This window comes from Vulpes vulpes, chromosome 5, assembly GCF_048418805.1.
Source record: "Vulpes vulpes isolate BD-2025 chromosome 5, VulVul3, whole genome shotgun sequence".
NCBI lineage: Eukaryota > Metazoa > Chordata > Mammalia > Carnivora > Canidae > Vulpes > Vulpes vulpes.
In genome coordinates this window covers 79,162,030-79,168,029 of record NC_132784.1, presented here as the reverse complement: position 1 = coordinate 79,168,029, position 6,000 = coordinate 79,162,030, and positions in this window count along the sequence as shown.

The window sequence follows — 6,000 nt, the reverse complement described above, 5'->3', positions numbered from 1 at the left end:
AGTGATCTCTCCTTTTTCATTCATGATTTTATTAATTTGAGTCTTCTCTCTCTTCTTTTTAATAAGACTGGCCAATGGTTTATCTATCTTATTAATTCTTTCAAGGAACCAACTGCTGGTTTTGTTAATCTGTTCCATAGTTCTTCTGGTCTCAATTTCATGAGTTCTGCTCGAATCTTTATTAACTCTCTTCTTTTGCTGGGTGCAGGATCTATTTGCTGCTTTTTCTCCAGCTCCTTTAGGTGCAAGGTTAGCTTTTGTATTTGAGTTATTTCCAGTTTTGGGATGGATGCTTGTATTGCGATGTATTTCCCCCTTAGGACTGCTTTTGCTGTATCCCAAAGATTTTGAACGGTTGTATCTTCATTCTCATTAGTTTCCATGAATCTTTTTAATTCTTCTCTATTTTCCTCATTGACCTTTCATCTTTTAGGAGGATGGTCCTTAACCTCCACGTGTTTGAAATCCTTCCAAATTTTTTCTTGCGATTAGTTCTAATTTCAAAGAAATATGGTCTGAAAATATGCAGGGAAGGATCCCAATCTTTTGGTATCGGTTAAGACCTGATATGTGACCCAGTATGTGGTCTATTCTGGAGAAAATTCCATGTGCACCTGAGAAGAATGTGTATTCAGTTGCATTTGGATGTAAAGTTCTGAAAATATCTGTGAAATCCATCTGGTCCAGTGTATCATTTAAAGCTCTTATTTCAAAAAAAAAAAAAAAATAAAGCTCTTATTTCTTTGGAGATACTGTGCTTAGAAGATCTATAGATTGTAAAAAGCACTACATTCAAGTCACCAAGTATAAGTGTATTATTATCTAAGTATGTCTTAACTTTTGTTATTAATTGATTGGTATACTTGGAAGCTCCCACATTCAGGGTATGAATACTGATGATTGTTAGGTCCTTTTGTTGGATAGGTCCTTTAAGTATGATATAGTGTCCCTCTTCATCTCTTAGTGCAGTCTTTGGGATAAACTTTATTTTATCTGATATAAGGATGGCCACCCCTGCTTTCTTTTGAGGACCATTTGAATGGTAAATGGTTCTCCAACCTTTTAATTCAGGCTGTAGGTGTCCTTATGTCTAAAATGAGTCTTTTGTAGACAGAAAATAGATGGGTCTTGCTTTTTTATCCAGTCTGAAACCCTGTGCCTTTTGATGGGGTCATTAAGCCCATTCACGTTCAGAGTTACTATTGAAAGATATGAATTTAGTGTCATCATGATACCTGTTCAGTCCCTGTTTTTGTGGATTGTTCCCTTGGACTTCCTCTTTCTATTTCAGAATCCCCCTTAGTATTTCTTGTAGAGCTGGTTTGGTGGTCACATATTCTTTCAGTTTCTGCCTATCTTGGAAGCTCTTTATCTCTCCTTCTATTCTGCATGAGAGCCTTGCTGGATAATGTATTCTTGGCTGCAGGTTCTTCTCATTTAGGACCCTGAATGTATCCTGCCAGTCCTCTCTGGCCTGCCAGGTTTCTGTGGAGAGGTCTGCTGTTATTCTAATATTTCTCCCCATAAAAGTTAGAGATTTCTTGTCTCTTGCTGCTTTAAGGATCTTTTCTTTATCTTTGGAATTTTCAAGTTTCACTATTAAATGTCAAGGTGTTGAGCGGTTTTATTGATTTTAGGGAGGAAGAATCTCTCTATTTCCTGGATCTGAATGCCTGTTTCCCTTCCCAAGTTAGGAAAGTTCTCAGGTATGATTTGTTCAAATACATATTCTGGACCTCTTTACCTTTCGGCGCCCTCGGGAACCCCAATTAAGCGTAGATTTTTCCTTCTGAGGCTGTCATTTATTTCTCCTAACCTATCCTCATGATCTTTTAATTGTTTTTCTCTTTTTTCCTCAGTTTCCCTCCTTGCCATCAACTTGTCTTCTATGTCACTCACTCGTTCTTCTACCTCGTTAACCCTTGTCATTAGGACCTCTTGTTTGGATTGCATCTCATTTAATTGATTTTTTAATTTCTGCCTGATTAGATCTAAATTCTGCAGTCATGAAGTCTCTTGAATCCTTTATGCTTTTTTCTAGAGCCACCAGTAGCTTTATAATTGTGCTTCTGAATTGGCTTTCTGACATTGAATTGTAATCCAAATTTTGTAACTCTGTGGGAGAGAGGACTGTTTCTGATTCTTTCTCTTGAGGTGAGTTGTTCCTTCTAGTCATTTTGCTCAGTGCAGAGTGGCCAAAAACAAGTTGTACTTGATAGAAGCATGAACTCTTCTCACTGTAGCATTTCAGCTGTTCTCTCTTTAAGTCTCAGACTGAATTTGTAGGTTTTCAGATTGATTTGAAAGTTATCTAGGTAATTTGGTGGGGACAGGTGACCTGGGGACCCTACTCTTCCGCCATCTTGCCCCCTCTCCGATATATTCATTTTTAAAGATTTATTTCTTTATTTATTTGAGAGAGAGAGCAAGCACAGTGGGGGTGGTTTGCAGAGAAAGAGGGTGAGAGAAACTCAAGACAGACATGGGGCTAGATCTCATGACACTGAAATCACAACTGTGAACCGGGACCAAGAGTCAGATGTTCAATCAATTGCACCACCCAGGCACCCCTAGGATTCAACATTTATGATCTCCTAATGATTCATTTTGAGTTTAAGTCTTACCTAGGAATTCCAAGAGAGTCTAATATATTCAAGTATTTTCTATAAGTATAACATTACATCATTCATGAATAGTGTTCATAGTAATACTAAGCTCAAAATAATAAAAAAATGACAATGATAGCAATGACTGTTTATAAAAAAATATTGTGTCCAGATTTGCTAAACGTGAAAGTCTCTTAAAAACTATGTCCGAATTAGTTGGCATTTTAATTAAAATGTGTACAGTAGTTAGTTGGTATTTAATGAAAGCATAGAGTTAGCTGGGCACAATAATAGCATGGATTACTGGGTGCCTGGGTGGCTCAGTCAGTTAAGCATCTGCCTGCCTTCAGCTCAGGTCATGATTCCAGGGTCCTGGGATTGAACCCTGGGTTGGGCTCGCTGGTCAGCAGGATGTTTGCTTCTCCCTTTCCCTCTGTCCTTCTGTCTACCTCTGCTTGTGCTCTCTCTCTCACTTGTGCTCTCTTTCAAATAAAGAAATAGAATCTTAAAAAAGTAATATGGATTACCATGCAATTCTAATAAGCTGATATCAAACTACTACAGCTAGAGATGTTTCCTCTGAGACACATTGGTAATTTAAAAGTCAGAACAGAGTGGCTGCACCAGTTCACATTCCCACCAACAGTGTAAGAGGGTTCCCTTTTCTCCGCATCCTCTCCAACATTTTTTGTTTCCTGCCTTGTTAATTTTCCCCATTCTCACTGGTGTGAGGTGGTATCTCATTGTGGTTTTGATTTGTATTTCCCTGATGGCAAGTGATGCAGAGCATTTTCTCATGTGCTTGTTGGCCATGTCGATGTCTTCCTCTGTGAGATTTCTCTTCATGTCTTGACGGGATGAGCACTGGGTGTTTTTCTGTATGTTGGTAAATTGAACACCAATAAAAATTAATTAAAAAAAATAAAAGTCAGAACAATAACTCATCCCATTTGAATAGTTTTTACATAATGGTTTTCATATAGGTTTCACATATAATCTGACAGTCATAAATGCTGGTACACTCGGATGAATCTCACAGATGAAGGAAGAGGCGATGTGAAGTCAATGGAGGTGTGCAAGACCACACAGATGGAATAGGCAGAATGCAGACCTCTGTGCCATGTGTTAACACCACCATTTTTAATGCTTTTAACCAGTGATGGCTGTTCTTTTAGGCTATTCTTTTGTTATGTTATGATGCCCCTTTTTAAGAACTTAAAAATCTGATTTGTTTAAAATATTACCATGAATGTGTATTTGTGCCTTGCCTATATTATACATCACTCTTATCTAAACATTTTCAATATGCTTAGTAAGTTGTCCATCTCCCTGCTCTGGTTTCCTCCCAGGATTGAAACGTGTGAGAGTGTTGAGTTAAGGTACTTGAGGGGCACATGGTACAGTGCATAGAGCATGGTGGGTGTATAATGTGCTTGAGGATAATCAGTTGTTATTGCTATGGTAGCTTCTCAAGTGGATTTTGGTGCCCAAAGATCATGTCTTAAGACTGACCCTGCAGTTCAGACATACTTCCACTAGGTGGCAGCTACATTCCATGGGAGGGTCTGCAAGTAGTCCTCCCTGTGCTGATCATGATTTGCTACTACAGTTATCTCAGTTGTAATCGTGCTGTTTGGGTTCTTAGAGGCCTTCCACTTTAGTTTTTTTGTTTTGCAGTAAAAAACGGAGTCCCAGAGAGGTCAAGAACCTAATTTCCTACAGAAGAATGGGAATTGGAACTCAGGTTGTACAAGTTCCGGTCTTTCCTTTCCTTTCCCATATGAAAGGAAAGACCACTAAAACCTCTACATGTGCATTTGTCTTGTATCATATCTCTGTTTGGAATGTCTGGTGGAAAGACTCCGGATCTACAAAAGGTTGACATTTATACTCCTCACTAGTAGAAGATACACAAACCAAAATAACATTTCAGACTCCAGTTTGAGAATCAAGATTGTGTTTTATTGCCAAGAACCTTTGGATTTTTCTCTGGGCTTTCTTTGAAACAGTTAAAATAACCTTATTAAAATAGCTATGCTAAACTATTAAATAAACATGAAACCAAATCGTATTTTAGGAGAAGCTGTCAGCAAACAAATATCCTAGTGAGTTAAATGTTGAGTTGACTCTTAAAGAGTTACCTCCTAAACATTTGTAATTCTATATGAAGCTTATTTTCTTTTATGTGCTATTTGCTTTCATACTTTTTAATGATCACTTTATCTTCCCACTTTGAATTCTCAAATTTAATCATACATGTAATCTGATATTTTATTTTATTTTATTTGAAGATTTTATTTATTTATTCATGAGAGACACAGAGACAGAGGCAGAGACACAGGCAGAGGGAGAAGCAGACTCCTTACAGGGAGCCCAATGCTGGACTTGGTCCCAAGACCCTGGGATCTTGACCTGACTTCTAGGCAGATGCCCAACCATTGAGCCACCCAGGCATCCCAAAATCTGATATTTTAAAGTAAGGGTAATGAGAGTTTATGCTTATATCCAAGTGAATTTAATAAGGCAAGTTTCTTCCTTGTTCTTAAGTTTCTTATAGAATAGGTTGAAAAATACATCAAATATCCCGACCCTACATTTTCCTCTCCAGTGCAGATATTAGTAATTTATAATTTGCTCTTTATTCTTGAGTTTCCCCGTCTTATTTTGCAGATAACCGTTGTCACTATAATCAGAGTTGTCATGACGGATGAAATCTACTACTATCCCCTATTATCAACTTTTCTAACTCCAAGAAAATGTATAGAGCATAATTAGGAATTACTTTCTAAATTATGAGATTTTAATTAAGTATTGCTAAAACACTTTCATAGTTGGGCTTGATTCTCCTAGCCTCAGGATCTCCTGGGCCAGTATGCCTCCAATCCTAGCCCAAAATGCTTCTGTTAATGAAGAACTCACATAAAAAAAAATAAAGATCTCACTTCACCTTTCTCCTTCACAGTCTATTTTTGGAGTCACTCACCTCTTTTTCTTTCAATGTCAGTTGCTAGATTTCTTTCCCTAAATTCAGCCTATTACCTTATGTGTCAAGAGTCTCAGTAATTATACTCTTTCAAATGGAGTTTATTTTTGTCATTTAATTAATTTTTATTCTAAGACTAGGGTTTTCTAACTTGATATCCAAGAAACAGATTAATTCCTTTTTGTGAACTTTATTCCCATACAAAAACCTTCAAAAAACAGAAAATTAGTGTCTCAAAATTGTAGACTTTCAGAGCTTGAGGTATCTTTGGAAAGTAAGCTGAATTTGGTCACATCCTGCAAGGTGGTGGAAGGGTTAATTGACTCACCCACAGCCACACATCCAGGTCATGGCAGTGGTGGAAATAGGATTCAAAATATTAAAGAGTAAAGAAACTGTTTTCATCACAAT